Source organism: Neophocaena asiaeorientalis, unplaced genomic scaffold, assembly GCF_003031525.2.
Source record: "Neophocaena asiaeorientalis asiaeorientalis breed wild unplaced genomic scaffold, Neophocaena_asiaeorientalis_V1.1 scaffold177, whole genome shotgun sequence".
Lineage (NCBI taxonomy): Eukaryota > Metazoa > Chordata > Mammalia > Artiodactyla > Phocoenidae > Neophocaena > Neophocaena asiaeorientalis.
The window spans coordinates 10,987,185-11,007,738 of record NW_020172779.1 but is presented as its reverse complement, the minus strand read 5'-3'; positions in this window follow the sequence as shown (position 1 = coordinate 11,007,738).

Genomic DNA, 20,554 nt, shown 5'->3' with positions numbered 1-20,554 from the left:
ATATATATATATATATATATATATATATATATATATGAATGCATGCATATTATATTCTGGTATTTTATTTCTACAATGGTATTCAAAGCATGCTTAGAGTTTTTGTTTTGTACGCAGGCTTTATGCTAAAAATTATTTTGTGCTTTCTGTGTTTTATTTCTATAGTGTTTCACTTCACATGATAGGGAGTGAAAAAGCAAAAGTAGTTCAAGGTTAATTTTCTGAATAAGGGTTTGAAAAATGGCAAAGAATTACACAATCTTATTTATAAGCAAGAACTTCCACTCTAAGTGACCTTCCTCTTCTTCCTCCTCCTTCTTTTTCTTCTTTGGGTTGATTATTGCTAATGATAAGGGAAATAGATAATGTAGCCTTGGGCCTCTTTCAAATATGACAAAATTATTCTCGATTTGAATGTGTAAACCTCCATAATCAATTGCAAACTATAAGCAGCAGGCAGAGTTTGGTTAAAGAGAAAAGCTTAGAATAACAGATAACAATCTACACTTGCTTTTTTAGGAGCATCTGAGAAGGAGAAATCATCTTTATTATAAAAATTAATTACAATGTTTATCACGAAGAATAAGCAATAATGATTCTCTTTTACATTTTGTGAAACAGGCTGTTCGACATGGGGTCGTTTGAAGGCTTCTCTGGTCAGGGCATGATTGTACACACTCATTCCTGGACTTCTAACATGATGACACCGTTTCCTCCTATTACCATTACCCCAAGAATATTCTATTGCCCACGCCTTGCCAGCTCTACACATTCATTTATCACAAGATACATAAAGGCATCACATGCTTGAAATACTCCTTAAGCCTGTCTTGCACCACTTAGTATCAATGAAAACTTCTTGTCCATAAACTTTTAAAACTCTGATTGAGGAGAGAGGAGGAATTTTTTTTTTTTTTTCCTGCGGTACGCGGGTCTCTCACTGCTGTGGCCTCTCCCGTTGCGGAGCACAGGCTCCAGACGCGCAGGCTCAGTGGCCATGGCTCACGGGCCCAGCCGCTCAGCGGCATGTGGGATCTTCCCGGACCGGGGCACGAACCCGTGTCCCCTGCATCGGCAGGCGGACTCTCAACCACTGCACCACCAGGGAAGCCCGAGAGGACGAATTTTGTCACAGGATTTCCTTCGGAAACTTTGCCTTGCTTTGGCCATACAGCTATGTTCAAATTACCTCCAAAACTTAGTAGCTTACAAAGTAGCCATTTTATGATATCTATTTTGTGCAGCTGAAATTGAGGAGAGCTTGTCTGCTCACGTCTGCTCAAAGCAGCACTGACTGAGACTGAGGTCACTCAGTGTGGATGGGGCCGGTGTGTTGGAAGGATGGTTGAAACAGCTGGAGGCTGGCTGGGCATTATTTCTACTTGCATCTACTGCACAAGGCTGGCTTGGGCTTCCTGACAGCATGGCAGCTGGGATTTGAGAGAGAGTGTTCTAAGAAAAAGCATCCTCACAGCATACATTCTAAGAAGCCCAGACAAGCTGCAAGGCTCCTTATCGTCTTGCCTTGGAAATCCCAGAAATTTCTTTCCCAGTAATGTACTTCTGCTGTACTCTATTGGTCAATCAAATCATCACGGCCAGCCCATGTTCAGGGCAGACTTCCCCTCTCAATGGGAGAAGTAGCAAAGGATTTGTAGCTATCATTAATCTACCATAGAAGGAATATCAAGAGCAAAGTCAGGACATGAGGAAAAAAAGGGAGCCTTTTTTTCAGAGAATTGAATCATATAGTTTGGATAGATTATAAAGTACCTGGGAGTTAAATCTGGGAAGGTAAAATGGAAGGCCTAGAAGGGCAAGGCTGAGAGCTTCGTACTTAACAGATTGGGCGATGGGGAGTTGATGAAACGATGTGAGAAAAGGAGTGTCCAGGTCAGAAAAAAACGTGGGTATTGGTGAGAAGAGCTGAGTGGGGCAATGAGGAACGGAGTGGAGGTGGGAGATACTGGGATTAACTCACCCAAGGGGAGGCAACTGGAGAAGTCTTGGGGGATATGTAGCCCAGGTCTGAACCAAGTGTTACTGGAATATGTGGGAAGGAGAAGGTCCAGGACTCCCAGCTGACGGCCTCAGCTGAACTCAGGCATTGCCCAGGACCAGCCTGTTCATCACGTGGATGAACTGTCTTGAAAGTGGATCCTTCAGCCTTAGCTGAGCCACCCCAGGTGATGCCACATGGAGCAGAGGCAAGTTGTCCTCACTAAGCCTTGCCCAAGTTGGAGATTCATGAGTAAAATAAATCATTGTTGTTTTAAGTCACCAGTTTTGAGATGGTTGTTATACGGTGGTAGGTAATTGGAATAAACCCTATTGCAACGATACATCTATGTCACAGCCTCCAATAGAACTTTTTTAGTAATAACACTGATGTCTTGACTTTCAGATGCAGCTTTGAAATTTGTGTTTTGATCAGCCAGTTGTTTCTAAACTCAAGGTGGAAACTCAGCCTGTACATGTACCACAGACTATCAGAATAGTGGCTGAAGAAAGACACACAGTTGTGAACAATCTTTGAAAAAAACAGAGTAGTGTTGGGGTCCGGGGATAATGGCAATTCTCTTTTCATAGGAGGAGCCCTCACAGAAGAAACAAAAGAACTTTAACAGATACCCAACTGGTGAAAATGGCCATAAAACCTTGAAAGCATTTTCAAATTCATCACTCATTTATCTGTCTGCCCTATCTGTCCACCCATCCATCCATTTATTACTAGCTCCTCTCTTAACAGAAAATCTAGGAATAAGCCTGACCAGTGAGAGTTTCATGGGATATGGGAAGAAGGAGAAAATTCTCTTACTTGTAGAGTTCTGAAAATTAGTGAATGATGGATTTACTTTGGATAATATTGATAAGAAAGTTCAAAGGCTTTTGTCAAATGCATAGGCAGACCTAGAAAAAGTGTTGGGACCAACCAAGACAATAATGTCAAATGAGCCAGAAAATTAAAAAAAAAAAAAAAAGGACGATGAGGTCTTGGAAGGGTGGTATAGGCTAATATACCACCAATAATCCATCCAATAAGCATTTACTGAGTGCTACTAAGTACCAGCAGCATATTATGGATGGACTGAGGGTTCAATAGTGAATAAGAGACGCTAATATACTGCCTTAATGGAGCTGATATTCAAGGGGGAAAACAGATAACATATGCATAAACTGACAAAAATTAATAAGATCATTTAGACTGTTGAGAGTTCTTCAGATAATAAAACAGGGTGATTGATAAAACAGGACTGAGCAGGCAATACGGGGGAAGATCCCTCTGAGGAAAATACATGTGAGCTGAGATCCACATTACAAGTATAAACAAGGAAGGTAAAGAACTGGTAGCTGAGCATACCAGGTAGCAGCCCCAGCACATGCAAAGGCCCTGGGCAAATACCTTTCACAGGCTAGTGCCCACAAGTAGCTTCAGGTGATGGGAAGACTGTGCAAATTCATTTAAAGGGACAGTGGCAGAGGAAGCCAGTTCAACTGGTCATTTATTTGTCTGTCCATCCATCATCAGGTTGGTTACCCTCCACATACCAGGAACTGTGAGAAGCATGGGGGCTGCAGAGATGAAAATATTAACAGTTCCTGTCAAGGGCATCATCGTCGATTCCCACAATCACTCTCTGAGATGAACTGGCACGTGACTGAACGCTTGCTTTACTGATAGGGAAACTGAAACACAGAGTTTAATGACTTAACCTGACATCACCCAAGGGGTTAGTGGCAGGGCTTAAGCATTTTATCTTCCTTCCTTAATCAGGGAAAGCGTGATGCATGACTTTTTTTTTCAAACACTCTTCCTCAGTGGGGTAAGAGTTAGTGTTTATTCGCTAATGCTTGTCATTTTGGGTTTCTTTAATTAGAGTATTTTAAATTAGTGTTGTTTTAATTTTACTTATCTCCTGAGACATTCTAGAGGACAAATAGCAAATGAAATCATGCATATGAAAGCACTTTGTAACCTATAAGCCATAATACAGATGTGAGTTATATATAGTTTTTATTTGAGCATGCGTTAGCACTGCTTCCTCCTCAGGGATCTCCTCAGGGAAATTCAGAGGAAAATAGACTTCTGGGTATGCATGCTTTAAAGACATTTTATATTTTCTTTAAAAAGGCGACTGTGGGTTCTGAAATTGACCCACAGTAGATGCTTAATAAATATTTGTTGAATGAATAGATGTGATGGAATATGCAAGAGACATGGATACCATGTGGTGGGTTTCATTCAATGTGGCCACTTACTGTGGAAGAGGGGCTGATTTGGGAGCACACTGTCACACTAAGGAAACCCTCTGATTACTTTACACTTTTGTAGAGAGAGTCCTTTTAGCCACCTTAGGAATGGGAAGCATATGTCTCAGGGAAGGAAGATAATTCTTTGAAAAGAAGGAAATAAAATTATCTGGGGGTAGATTACACACTGCTTTCAAAGTATTATTAATCGTTTTATTTATTTTTTTAACAGTTGGGTTTAAAACTGTTGGGGTGACATAATATGACGTGTACTTTTGTTTCCTCAGCTGAGCAGGTGATCCTTTACATTGAAAGCCATGACCTCCTGCCTTAGCCTAGAAACTACTCCACGGTTGATGGCTTAGGCTTTGGAGACAGGCTGACTCTGAGTTCAAATCCAGGCTCTGTCTTTTAGAACCGTGTGACCTTGGGCTAGTTTCCTAAATGCTCTTTGCCTAAATTTCTTTTTTTTTTTTTAATGGGGATAATAAGTAGTAGCTACCTCACAGGATCGATGGAAAGATTAAATTAATTAATACATGTAAAGTAGTTAGAACAACACTATATAAATGCTCAAGAAATGTTAACTGTATGTGTTTACTTGCTCGGTTCTACTGTTGGATTATAAAAGCTGAAGAAGAAAGGCTCCATCCTAACTCATTTGCGGATCCCTTAGTGCTAGGACCAGTATGGATCCAGTAAGGTGTTGGCATGGGCAAATATTCGGTGGGAAGAGGGTGGGCAATATAAATTACCAAGGTAAACACTATTTTAATGCATGACTTAAAAAAATCAAAATTAGTGCAAACATTCCACAGTGAACATAATATCAATGTTTAAAATAAAGACAGGATCAGTAAACTGAAGTTAATTAAAAATTATTTAAGATCATTACTTGGTCAAGGGAAATTGTCAAACATAGGAATTCTCCCAGCTGAAAATGAGATAAGCAAGGAACTCTTTCTGAAATGTTATTGATGACCATGCTTCCAATAAAACCAGGAAGGTAAAATTATAATAAATTCAGTTTGGGGTATAAATAAAACATTTAAACTTAAAATAATGTGAGTTTTAACACTTCTGTGTTTTGATTTTTCAGCCATTCTAGTGTTCTGGAAAAAATCAGCAATTAAAAACTTATGCTAAAATTCCTTTGCCCTCAAGCTCCAACACAGCTTGGTCTGGCTTTGATCTTCCTAGTGTCTGGCTCAGGTTCTAGTACGTAAAAGGGATTCAGTTCATGTTTGTGGAAGGAATTGGGAGCACTACCAGGGCAAGGCAACAGTGTATCTGTCTTTTGAACCTCTTCTTTTCAGTGCCTAATACAGTGAGTGGTACCCAGAGGGGCTTAAAAAATGTTAGCTGAATGTTAAATAAAAATAATTGGATTTCAGATTCACAGACATAGAAAACAAACTTATGGTCACCAAAGGGGGGAGCCAGAAGGGAAGGGATAAATTAGGAGTTAGGAATTAACATACACACACTACCATATATAAAATAAACAACAAGGACCTACTGTATAGCGCAGGGAACTATAGTCAAAATCTTGTAATAACCTATAATGGAAAAGAATCTGAAAAAGAATATCTATATAATCTATATGTATATATGAATCACTTTTCTGTACACTTGAAACTAACACAACATTGTAAATCAACTATACTTAAACTTTAAAAACTTTTAAAATAAATTGGAAACAAATATCCACATAGGAATTAAAAAAATGGATTTACTCCAGGTTGATTCAAACCTCAATTCCTATTATGTGGTTGGATTCAGTAGACTGCGATGTTCAAAATGGATTTCAGAAGTCTGATCTATGAAGTCCTGTCCTGTGATGCCCCTACCTTGATGTGGGCCATGATGAGCCCTCCCCTCCACTGGAGATACCACTAAGGGCACCCTGTAGTCCCAAAGAGACCAATGAGAAGAGTTTGCTAGCAAGTAACTGTACCACTTAAATCTCTGTCTGCTGCTTGCAGATCTGCTAGATTAATGGCTTTCAAATACTTCTGACCATTATCTTTATTAGCTATATTTTGTGTGTCATGATCCAGTATACGCATATACATGTTAATATACATGATTAAAACAAGTGTCATTACATCACTGAATTATGTAAGATGCATTCTTTGTTTAAATTTGATTCTATATCATTAAAAATTGATTTGTGATGACCTCAAAGTGGTTTCATGAACTACCGAAGGCCAAGACTAATAGTCTGAAAAACACTGTTAAACTAGACTCTAAAGTTTTTGGGGAGGTATGAATTACCTGTCTCTGTCAACGCACCTGTATGGCCCCCAGAGCAGGGAAGGTGTCTAATAAGCCATACTGGCTGCAGGCTTTGATGCTAGTGTGTATGCTTTGGAAGTAGATAATCAGGTTTGAGACCCAGCTTTGTCACTACCAAACTATATGACCGTGGGCAAGTGACTTCACAGCCATGAGACTCATTCTCTTCATCTGTAATAAGAATGATGACAACAACAGTAATAATAGCTAGCATTTGTCGAAGGCTCACAACGTATCAGGCTGCGTACAATGGGGTGATGACTGGAGCTTGATACAGGTGTTGTAGGGACCAGACGGGGTCGAGGTGTAGAGTACTCGCCACACACAAGGAACTTAGCCATTGCTAGGCCCTTTTTGTCCTTTGTGGATCCTCTGAGCCAGGACTCCCTACAAGAGTTAGAAGTGTGTTGCTAGCTCCTTTGGGTGTTTGGCACTTAGATCTGGGATGTGTCCAGTGCTTTGAAGAGCACCGTGAGAATGCACTGCCAGCCACCTTCTCAGAGATCCATCTTCTAGGCTTCCTCCTGGCCCGCTTGCAACCCTTTGGTCTGCTTCGTGGCATTTGGGTCCAGCTGGCCCCTGTCCACCTTCCAGCCTTACTGGGAAGGACAGTGGCAGTGTTGTTGAGGTCTGAGGCCCCCGGGAGGCACAGCTCATGTCCTCAGGCTGCCTGTGGCGTTTCGCTCCCAGGACATTCTGATGTTCTCCCCATCAGTCTCACCGACACATAAGACCAGAGAGAAAAGAGGGCTGGGCAAAGTGCCACTATAAATACAGACCACTGGGGATGGATGAATTGTGTGCATCGGTCTGTTCTGATCAAGTTTTCTGTAAAGAAAGATGCATCTATGCTTGCTTGAAATGAGGTTCTCAAATTTCCCAGCTGTACTGGTCAACCTCATTGATATGGACTCAAGAGTGCCTCAGTTTTAGCATCTGAGAAGTCCTATCTTGCTTAGGAAAGAACCTGACAGCAAGATCAATTCTAACAGTAATACTCTCTAGATGTGTCTATTACCCTATCGTTACATATAACCCCCATTTATTGAAAATACACCCTATTCCATTTGCTTGATATAGGCTATTTCAAATCTTCATAAGAACGCCTTGAACAGTGAATTATCATGCCCACTGTGCAAATTAAAAACCTGATATTGAGGAGTTAAGTAATTTCCTTCCAGTCATCCAGCTTATAAGGGTGGCATTTGAATCAGAGCCTAAGCCTGTCTGATTCTGAAGCCAGGTTCCTGTGCTCCCACGTCACCTGGTCACAAGCTGTGTTCTCATTAACGATCACAGTTCCCAGTACATTTATTGAATGTTTACTATGGGCCTGGTTCTTTTGTAATTACTTCACATGTTTTGCCAGTTACCCTTAATCCTCACAATAACTGTGAAAAAGGCATCTTATTATCCCACTTTCCAGACGAGGACTCTGAAGAATAGCTACACTTAGTAAGATCATGTGCTGCTGTAAGTGGTGGATCTGGGATTTGAATCCAGGCTGTCTTCACTCTTCACCACTAAGCTATGCTGCTTCATATTTATTTCTTTTGGATCTCACACGACGTATGACAGAGAGTGAACATCACCACTTTGCAAGTAAGGGCACTAAGGGAATTCATTTGCCCAATATTATGGAGCGGTTAAGTGGAAGGCGGAGTCAGTCTTGGGTCTTCCGGCTGCTGGTTCAGTGCTCACTCCAGTAGGTCAGGATACTGCTATCCATGTCATTGAGGCAAGCACAGTGATCCTTACCTACCCTGTGCTTTACACCTGGGTATGCTGCAAAGGTGTATGGTAGCATCTGTGAGCTTCAGGACTTGACTAGGCCATGGAGCTTGGGCTCAGACGGAAGATTCCTTTCCTGCTGGTGTGCTTTTCTAGTTCCTGTCATCTGACTGTCATAGCCTGGCTCCAGCGAATCCCTTGCCCTTCCTCCTGACTACTTGCTGCCATCATTATTCCTCGGGGGCTTCCTGCTTTCCGGGTTATCTCTCCAGTGTGGCAATGACCCGATTCTGACTTTTCTGGCTCATTGGAGGTCTCATCTGTAATTCTTGCTGGTCATAGTCTAATAGGATAAACCCTGAAGAAACCTTAGCCAGCACTTTTTCAAAATTCCCACCTTCTACTTTATACACATAAAAGCACGAAGTGCAAGAGTGAATGTTTGGCTACATCCTCTCCCCTGAAGTTCTCTAATCTGCTTATGAACAATTTTGCTTCCCCAACAGCATTGTCTTTGGCAGCAGGTAGGATTTTATCTACGTCTTATGGCTCCTCCAAAAAGAACAGCATAAGGCTAGACTCATGAGAAGCGGGAACAGAGACAAAAAGAGAGGTCAGAGGTGGATACTCTGTATTCCAGGTCCCACATGATTTAGGCATTTTTATATATACCATCTCATTTAATTCTGACATCTCCTTGAAACAGACACAATTAAAATTATCCCCATGTTTAGAAAGGAGAAAACTAAAAGTTCAGAGGGAGAAACAAATTCAGCCCAAAGTGCTTTCATCATGAAATCACTGTTTCTAGGAGTTTAACATGCGTGTATGTATGTGTGTGTACATACCTGGGTGTGCGTCACACAAATACTTTTTTCTTAAGTTTTTACTGGTATAATGTTTTTTGACCTCATGAGTCTGCATAAAGCTTAGACAGTGGCTTTTTGTAATTACGTTGTACATACTTGTTCACAGAATGAACGTATTTCCCACATCGACAACAGTCCAATATCAGATAATTTTATTCTTTTTAAATACATATACCTGAATGTGATAAATTTGTATTCACTAAGACATTAATTTAAGGAAATTCATAAATTAATAAAATCCCCTACTGAACCACTTATCTTAGTATTGGCCTCGGAAGACAAGGCCCACATATTGAGACACACATACATGAATATATTAAATGCTATGAGTCTATCACATGTTTACGTGTGACTAACCAATATTTGCCAAATCTGTTTCAATGCCATCAAATGACATTAACTGTGCGCGTGTGTCATTGAGAAGTGACAAGATATGAAATATGATTTATGTTTCCAAATTAAGTAGGGGGTTGCTTAAATAACCTCTTTTAGCTTAGTATATGGTTCATTCACCACTTCTTCCTCCAACTTGTGTGTAACACAAAAGAGAAAACCTAATGTGTAAAAGCTTGGCCCCATGCATACTTTCTCTTTCCCACATTCTGTGTTCCATGTCAATTCTGCCCATGCTATCCAGGACCTCCCTCTATGAATATTTCCCCAATTTGGCCTCAGATAACCTCATTGCTGACTCAGATTTCTAGATACATACATTATATATTGAAAATGAGCTTCTTGTTCCATGGTCTCTAAGCCTTATATTAAAATGAGTATGTAAATAATAGTTGTTTACAATAAAAATAGCTTAAATTAAAAATTGAATCCTCATTGATTTTCTACTTCTAATCATCTAAATTGAAAGAGACATCCAGTGTACTCTTCAGAATCTTGTGAAAATTCTATCTAAGAAAGCAAATACTTACTGAGCATCTAGTATGTGACAGGCACTATATTCTAAGCAGTGCAGTTAACATTTATGTCCTGAAGCAACACAGGTTACCCGCCTTCTGTATGCAGTGTATCATATTAGATGCTGTGGGATATTAGAAAAGTGTAGGAAAAATGTTCCTTAATTTCAAGGGAAGTTTCAGTTAGTTACTCAGGAGAGACAAGATTTAATATAGACTAAGAAGTTATCGTGATCATCACCAATTAGAATTGGTCCTGGAAAGTTCTTTTTTTTTTTTTTTTTTTTTTTTTCTGGAAAGTTCTTTGATAAGGGAACCTTAAACTGGCTTTGATAGGCAGAAGGCTGGAGAGGAGGCACAGAGGTAAGATGAATGTTGCCGGTGTGAAAGAGAATGGCCAACTGAAACCCAAGGCCACTGGGAAGTGTTGAGAGATGGGTTATATAGATTTTGTGACACTGAGATCTTCTTAGAGCAGGATGGTGAAGTGGATATAGTTCAGGCTATAGAAACACACCAGATTAAAGCCTGGCTCTACTACTCAGTACCTAATAACTGAGCATCAGGAAACTGTTTAACCTCTTTAAGCCTCAAATGTCTAATCTGTAAAATGGAGATAATAATATTATCTACACCATGGCATTACTGTAAAGATGAAATGAGACAATCTGTTACAAATTGATATGCCAATCTGGCTGTTTACAATTATTAGATTATTTTGGTAAACAATGGTTTACGACAATTAAAGATAGATGGGCGTTGTTAATCTACTCTTCAAGATTCTTACTTCTGTAAAGAATATTTTGACCAAAGCAAGTTTCAGGCTAAATTCTGTCACTTGTATAAATATTTATTATATTATCAAATAGGTCCCAAACAGCCATACATTCTGTTCCTGGATAGCTCCCTTCAAATATCAATGAACTACATCATGGTGTATTTTCCTAATGTCTGTTTCCCCAAATAGAATGTCAGTTCCATGGAGGCAGATGTTTTTGTGTATATTATTTATTACTGCAAGGCACATAGTAGTGTTCACTAAATATTAGGTAAAATCAATGAATAAGTTAGTGAATAACTGAATGTATCACCCTCAAGGTACAGAATAAAGGTGACATAATACATGTATATGTATACATGTATATGTATGTATATGTATACGTATGTATATGTGTACATGTATGTGTATGTATATGTATACATGTATATGTATACATGTATATGTATACGTATGTATATGTGTACATGTGTATGTATATGTATACATGTATATGCAATGTATATACCGCATAATACATATGCATATACTGCATAATATATGTACGCATATGATGTATGATGTGTGCACATGTATGTACTGTATAGTACATGTGCATTTATGTATGTGCCGTGTAATGCATGTACATGTATGTATATGCCGTATGGTACATGTATGTATATACTGTATAATGCATGTATATGTATGTATGTACTGATATATATAAAAGTAAACTGCAGATAAGATAGTATGTAAAACGCCTGGAATATTTGTGTACTTTTCTTCATCCTTCTAACACAAATTCATTGCGCATGTCATTCTTCTCTACAACTTCTAGTACAAAGCTTGAACAAATTGGATGCCAGTTATATTAAATTAGATTAAATAGACATCCTTATGCATTTGTTTTCCTCATCCATAAATTGGAGATAATAATTCTCATTCTATTTACTTTCTTGGGCTGTTGTGACATGTGAAACAATGACTGTGACAAAAATGTTTGAAGTGCTATAACATAAGCCTCTATTTGCAAAGTGAGAGCCACGAAATGTCTACATCAAAATCCTCTGGACTGTTTTGAAAACGTTGAGTCATGGGACCCATCTCAAGATTTGCTAGTTCATAGCACGGCAAATATACTTGGACATTTGCATTTTAATGAAATCTCCAGGTGATTATTTTTCACTGTTTTATTTTTTTAAGACTTTATTTTATTTTTTAAATTTTATTATTATTATTTTTTTTGTGGTACGCGGGCCTCTCACTGTTGTGGCCTCTCCCGTGGCGGAGCACAGGCTCCGGACGCGCAGGCTCAGCGGCCATGGCTCACCGGCCCAGCCACTCCGCGGCATGTGGGATCCTCCCGGACCGGGGCACGAACCCGCGTCCCCTGCATCGGCAGGCAGACTCTCAACCACTGCGCCACCAAGGAAGCCCTAAGACTTTACTTTTATGTTCATTTTTTTCCATCCCTACTCATTTCAAAAGCACACTTAAATTTTAAACGTTGCACTAACAGACAAGAAAAGAGGTGGTTAGTGACGATAGTAATGATGATGATGACAAGTTGAATGACAACAATGAGTAGACCAGGAGTCCTATGGGAGAAAGAAAGGACATTGACTCTTTGCTCATTATTTTAAGCCTGGCACCTAGGGTAGTGACTGTCCCACAATCAGTGCTCAATGAATGAGGTTGATGGTTGTGATGCTGTCTTTCAAACTCTCTCTGTGACACCCAACTCAGAGAAGGTGGGACTTGCTCCTTGAGACAAAAGATGCAGGTCAAGCATGAGAATTTCTGTCTGTGTCTTTCCAAAAGGAAGACACAGACACTTGTACTTTCTTCCCCTCCCATTTAAACAATGTCTACAAGGTGGAAGAAGGTATATAAACATATAGATTGTGTTTGCACACCCACCTCTCAGTTGATAATGGTCACCTTTCCTGCCTTATGAAAACTGCCAGACTCTCTCTTGTCAAAGTTCTCTTTGTCCCCAGAATGCAATTCATTAACCCTTCCCTGAGCTGAGGAGGGTAGCCAGGTGCCTCACCCTCTATTACTGACCTCTGCCTATCTCCTTCCAATCTTTTCCCACAGCAGTTCAGAAGGGGCAATGAGGAGTTCCTTGAAAATTTGTGCGTAAAGCTAACTGCTTGAAGAGGTAGCTGATTGAAGGTAGGCTTTATCTATTTCATTACCCCATAAAAGAATCAAGTGATTCAAGAAATTGTTGTGGTTTACAAAAAGGAAAAAAAAAGAAAGGAAACAGCTATGGATGTGTTGATTATTACAAAGACATTTCAGCCTCCCTTTCAACACACACACACACACACACACACACAGCCCGACACACACACGTTGCTGTCTGTCAACTTCCAGTGTATAGCAGCTGGAGGGGTCCGTGGGCTTGGCTTTAGGTAAAATTTCTAACTCATTACCCAAATGAGAGGCCTGTGAAGCCACCTGCTCTCCTGTGGTAAGTCTTCCCCAGCAGACAGCATTGGACCAGAGGGCAGAGAGGTGTCTGGGAACAAAAGGGATAAATTCTGGGCCCTGGGGATGGAATGGACTTCTTGATTGTTATTACCACCTGTCAAGCCCACTGCTTTCCTGTTAGTTCAGATCATCAGGGCTTCCCATGTCTCTTATCTAAATAAACTTGGAAGATAACATGTTTCAAATGGGAGGAGAAAGTATACAGAACATCCCCAAATTGTTTGTGTGTCTATAACTGGTTTGTGTGTCTGTACCTTGCCAGGCATTCCTATCATGAGTTGTTAGCAGGGCCCTGGCCTTGTACTTCACAGAGTTGGGCAAGCCTGGCTCAATTAGCAGTCTCATGGTCCACGGAAGTCTAATGTCCTTCCCTGGTTTTTACTAATTCCCAGGTCACCCTCCACCTGAAACTTCTGTTTTGCCCTAAGTCAAAGCGGTTACAGGAATTGCCTTTATCCGTTTCTATAAAAAATACACTCACACTAAGAATATATAAATTTAGAACTCGCTCCTAAAGATTTGGAAATTCCAGGGAAGCTCACATAACTAAACTTGCTGCCTTCTGCTATGCATTGGCCTCCTCTTTTTTTCCCCATCCAATCTCTGCTGCTTCTTCCTTCCAAGATTGGGCCTGTTGGCAGCACATCTTCTCCTATAATGTGAAGAAGGAAGTTAGCTATCCACAGCTCCTGCCACCATGCAATCGTATGATGTCCAGAGCAGAAACACACTAACGTGAGTTCTTTATCCAGCTCCTTGGAAGGCTGCCTTGCTTATCAACAATAGCGTTACTGTCTTTGTTATGATTTGCTTGTTTGCTTCCTACCCCTTGTGACAATGCTGAAAGTGAGATGAAATGACTGAATCCAAGGGGTGGAGCTACTTGTCCTAATGCATGCTACTGATAAATAACAGAACTAAGATTTGAATTCAACTCTTTTTGATTCTGAAGCCCATGTTGTTTCTATCTGCCAAATCACATCCAAGGCACAAGGAGGAGCCAGGGAGATGATGAGGAAAGGTTTACTAGAGGTAAAAATTATGTTTCCCATCCTTGGCAGGACCTAACACCACTGGCTAATAGAAAAAGCAATGCAAGATGATATTTATAAAGAGGAGACATATATCTAAGATAGCTCTGTCTCTCTACCTTTCTGTATTAGTCTCGTACTGCTGCTATAACAAGTTACCACCAATTTCGTGGCTTAACGTAATAAACATTTGTTGTCTTAAAGTTCTGGGGGGTCAGACTTCCAAAATGGGTTTCACTGGGCTGAAATCAGGGTGTCAGCAAAATTGCATTTCTTCTGGAGACTCTACAGGAGCATCTGCTTCCTTGTTCTTTTCAGCCTTTAGTGGCTGCCTGCATTCCTGGGCTCCAGGAATCTTCCGTCTTCAAAGCTAGCAATCGTATAGCTCCAACCACTGATCCTGTTGCCACATCGCCTCTGACTCCGACCCTCCTGTCTCCTTCTTATAAGGGTATCTATTGTGATTACAGTGGGCACATCTGGTTAACCCAGGACAATCTCCACATCTCAAAATCCTTAACTTAATCAAGTCTGCGAAGCCTTTTACCATGTAAGGTGACATACTCATACAGACCAGTGCTACAAAGGAAGTAAATGATGATGTCTCGGGAGGTGGCCAAAGTTAGAGTGAGTGGTTAGGGAAAGTTTCTTGGAATTTCTACTAAGAAGAAGCCTAAAGGATGACAAAGTCCTAGAGGAAGGGTTTTCTGGGGATCATATGAGTGTATTAAAGGCATTTTGGGGGTGACAAAAACTCCCCTGTAGGAGGCAGGTCCACACAAATGAACAGGGCCATGCTCTGGTGCCACATGACTCTCTGAGCTACGCTTCCCTCACAGAGGCACTGAGAAGCAAAATGACGAAGCTAGACATTTCTTACTATCTAGCCTCCTGGCCTCTCATAAGCCCAGCAGATGAGGTACAACTCTAGGTTATTAGCAAAAGGGTATTTGTTTTCTATTGCTGTGTAACAAATTACCACAAACACAGCAGCTTAAAACAACATCAACTTATTCTGTACAGTTCTGTAGGTTAAGAGTTCAGGCAGAGCTCAACTGGCTTCTCTGCTCAGTATATCACAAGGATGAAATCAAGGTAGCAGCTGAGGCTGTAATCTCCTCTAGAGCAAGGGGTCCCATTCAAGCTCACGTGGTTATTGGCAGAATTCAGCTGCTCTCGGACCGAGGCCCCCATTATGTTGCTGGGTGTGGTCCAGAGACCATTCCCAGTTCCTAGAGACCACTTCAGTTCCTTGCCATGTGGCTCCTTCCATAGGTCCTCTCACACTTTATCTCTGACTTCAGGAAGGACCTGGTCCCTTTAAGGGCTCACCTGATTAGGTCAGGCCCACCTGGGTAACCTTCCTTTTGGTTAACTCAAAGTCCACTGATTAGTTACCTAATCACAAGAGTGGTACCCCATCCTATACAAGGTTCTGGATGCACTTAAGAGTAGAAGATTATAAAGGGCCCATACGTGATGGGGCAGGAATCTTGGAAGAATCTTAGAATCTTGCCTCCTACAACCAGTGAGTGTTCAGGCTGACCCGGAAGACCAGCCTCATGTTCATCGGGATGGTGAGATCAGGTTTTGCTGTATCAGTTTTCCTCAAGGTGAAGCCCTTTATGGTACAGACTGCCTGCTAGTGCTAGTTACACTAGGCATATGTGCTCATAAAGACTAACACTAAGTGTTTCCCATACGCTAGAAATCATCTTAAGAGCCCTAAATATATATTAACTCATATAGTCTTTACAACAACCCTATTAAAGTATTGAACATAGCTCTATTTTACAGACGAGAAACCTGAGAAAGTCATCTGAGGAAAGATAAGTAATTTACCCAAGTTCACATAGTTAGTAAGTGGCAGCAGTAGGTCAACCCTGCAATATTGTTGTGGGATATTAGATCTCAGAGAAACTGCACAATCGCAAATTTTACTAAAACCCACCAAAGCGGCATCTCTAATAACTCCCTGGCACTAGTAACTAGTTATAGATGCTTTCAGTGATGAAAGCCCAAACAAGATGAAGTTTGAATAGCAAAATTACTCTTTCTGTATATGGAGAAAAGTTAATTTCCTTGCATTTTCTTGAATAAATCATTATACTATGTTTTTATATAACAACTCTCAGCCTCTTGAGTGTTTCTCAAACACTTCAGCAACTTTGCCACTAAAAGCAAATCAAGTTTTTGAGAACTCTCCTTTACTCAAAAATATTAGACGAGAGAGCAAAAAACAAACAAAAAATAATATAAGAGCATTTATATGGGCCTCCAAAAATAAACTCTTTTTAGGCAGAATGGATGTACTTTTACTAATATTACAATCATTCCACAAAACAGCAGGATTAAAAGGTTTTTCTACTAAGTTGAGTTCCAAGCTCTTAAAGATACACATTTCTGTTAAGATGCTACTCAAACTTCAGAAAGCGGTCATGTAATGATTTATCTTTAGCTAAGAGACAGAAGGAAATGATGTTCTTTCAAATTTTGGTTTAGTATCTGTTTATCTAACCACCAAATTGTGTTTTTTTTCTTTCTCACTGGAAAGAGAAAAGAGGTAGCTGATCTCATTAAATTATTAAAAGATAATTTTATTTAAATGAAGAGAGCAATGACTCACTTATTAATTATACACTCATGGCCAGAATCTACTTTCTCCTCTCTTTGATTTGGAATTTGCCAGTCTTCTGACCTTTTACTAGTCTACCGTGGCACGATGGTTTACCACGTGCCTTTCATATTATGCTACCAAATTTTGATCTGTACGTTAAATTTCTTTTCATTTGTCTTAAAGATATCTTCTGCAACAGTGATGTCCTTCAGGAGAAAGCTGAGGTTACATGGTGTGAAGCTTTGCACAACAGTAAGAGGTAAGATGAATGGCATCGGATAAAGCCAGATCCCAAAGGAAAAGTTCATTTTCATTAGAACATACCAGAAATTTCACTGGCAAATTTATAAGACGCATGGTCAGGTCTACACAAACCTGTTTTTCTGAAGGATGACCAACTATCCATAGGCAATAACTGTCAATGCTTTTTATGGACATTGTGAGACCCATATTACATGGGTTATTGTGCTATAATTATTGACAGCTTATTTAGCGTTATTTTGTGTCCTGTATTATTACGATTTCCCTCAATAAAATCTTTTCTAATTTTTAAGTAGTAACTACTTCTCCTAAGTTTCTGAAACCTGCTTAAAACAAAAAGCAAAAAACTTGTACTCACGTTTTAATTCCTTCAAGCATGATGCCAATATTTTACTATTCTTCCTCGGACCATGGTTTGTCTACCTGTAAAATAAAAGAATTGAGTTAGATTGTAGAGTCCATCTACAGAGCCTTTTGGAAATTGAGGGAGTACATTGTGAGTGGGGCCCCAAGTTTCCTACCCTCATTTTAATCAGAGGAGTCTGGCCTTATCTTTTTTATATTGCTGGTTTTTAGACTCTTTTACAATGTTTTCATTTGCAAGTAACAGAAAATTCCACTCACACTGGCTTAAGTATAAAAGATAATCTCTTTATTTACATAACTAAGAAGTCTATGGTCAGTTGGCTTCACGTACAGCTTGATCAAGCAGGTTAACTGTATTTACCTTAGAGGTTCATTTCTTTGTTTCTCAGAGATCTGCCCCCTGTGCCAGCTTTGGCCTCAGGCTAGAATTGCTAATGGCAGAAGCTGGGTTAGGGTCAATCCCATATAATATACATGGAGTAGGGGTGTTTCCTCCAAGAAAATTAAGGTGTATTTTATCAAGAAGGAGGCAAAGTAGAAATAACAGATGCCTACCTCAGGGTCCCTTTAAGATATTGTTTGAAAAAGGGTTTTCATTGTTAAGAACAAGTTTGAAATCTCTAGAGAATACCATTCCTAAGACCTCTCCAGATCTGCTTTTCTCTGATTCTACTTTTCTCTCATTTAACTCCGTGTCAAACTTCCCAGAATATTCTAGATCCACAGCTGATCTCATTAAAGCTCAGAATGGGTTAATAGCTTAAAGCAGAAACTGTTGAGTATTACTAATAATGTCTCATGTGTTCTCACAAAAGTCCTGGTAGCACATCCTACAATTTGCATTAACCCAGAGGCCAATGTGTAATTATTTAAATGAGAATTTTCTTCTTAAAAGAGGAGTGATTCCCTGAGGGCTGATACTCACAGCCGATTGCCATTCGGTGAGTGGAGCCGGTTATTGCCTTAAGTCAAAATTTAGTACAGGTATCACTGAAGGAAAAGAAAATCTTCTGCTTATTACCAAAGGACCTGGAAGGCCTGAGCATTCTGTCCACCCAAGCCTGGTTCCTGAAATAATCTCTCTCCTTGCCTGCTGGGGGATAAGCCAATGCCATCCTTATCACCATGACATCAAGTGGGGTTTAAGAGCTAATTCTACACTTGGGAGCTTAAAGACCCAGCGCCAGGGGCAAGTGCTGTGAAATCAAACATCTGAACCACAGAGAAGGCAATCAATATGTATATACCAGGTATATGTGCTCTGTGTAGGGTTATAGCGAAGACAGCCAGGATACTGCAAATTCGCTGTCTTCTTTCAAGACCCTAGGCCTTTCATTATGGTATTACCTTCGTCTGTAAGTCTTCCTCTCCTTCGTTCAGCCCCCAGGCCCCGCTCAGAAGTCATCCTCTCTCAATAGGCCATCAATGGAGATGACGGTTTCTTTCTAAAGATTCCTAGAGTAACTCCTAATGCAGCACTTATTGCTAATGGCTCCTTTGGTCTTCTGCTTCCCTCATTGGGGTAAAATTATAACCTTCAGTTTTCTCGTTCAGAAAATGGGAGGATAGTAATCCTTCATCAGGGTGACAGTAAAGGTAAACGAGCAAAAGCTATACAAGTGCTTCACCGGTGTCTGATTTCAGTAAATACTCAACATATTCAGGTTGTAAATATAAACCCGATAAGGTTAAAAATGACGATAAAGGTTTGCGACAAGAACAAGAGTGAAGTGTTGACTCAGCTTTTGAAGCAGCCATGTACCTAGCTGTTACTGGAGAAGCAGATTTCTTAGTAGTTCAATAAACCATGAGTTTAGCCGTGTCACTGATCAGTAACCACCTGGGATTAACACTGCCTTGCAGACAGATTCCAGCCTTCCCCAGGCCTGCTCCATGTCTACTGAGGATCTGCCTTGTTCACGGGTAATATTTTCTTTGAAATATGGCATTCTACAAAGAGGAAAAAACATCGTTTCTTCTTTGAGCATGTGGAAGCAGGGTTTGGATGGCCATCGCCCAGGGATAGGATGTAGAGGATCCCTGTGATGGTGGCAACCATTGGCTGTAACATCCAGTGTCTTGAGATTTCTGATTATAGGGCCCTGGATGACATGATTTTTCTTTCCTCTTCAAAAATGCTTTTTTTAAAAAAATCTATACTGCTTAGATGAGTTGCTTCATCCTAGTTCCTCAAGTTTCCTACCTGTATGGGTGGGGATATAAATTCTAGTCTCTATTTTATTTCCCCATCAAGAGATGACAACACATGAGGCAGTAATAGAAGATTTGTGTTATCAAATCCTTGGAAGCAGCACTGAAAATCAATCTAAGATTTTACTCTACGGTATGAATGATTCAGATGCCTAAAGCAGTACATATATCCCAGACACATAAATATATCTGTGCTTTTCTCCAGAAAATACCAAATTCTTGTAGGAACCACAATGAATCATTTCAACCATTTTGGGGGGGTTCTTGGGACCACAGTCTGACACAGTCAAAAATGAAAACTTTTTTTTCCCCCTTAGATTCCATATATATGTGTTAGCATACGGTATTTGTTTTTCTCTTTCTGACTTACTTCACTCTGTATGACAGACTCTAGGTCCATCCACCTCACTACAAATATCTCAATTTCATTTCTTTTTATGGCTGAGTAATATTCCATTGTATATATGTGCCACATATATGGAATCTAAGGAAAAAAAAAAGGTCATGAAGAACCTAGGGGTAAGACGGGAATAAAGACACAGACCTACTAGAGAATGGACTTGAGGATTGGGCAGGGGGAAGGGTAAGCTGGGACTACGTAAGAGAGAGTTGCATGGACATATATACACTACCAAACGTAAAATAGATAGCTAGTGGGAAGCAGCTGCATAGCACAGGGAGATCAGCTCGGTGTTTTGTGACCACCTAGAGGAGTGGGATCAGGAGGGTGGGAGGGAGGGAGACGCAAGAGCTAT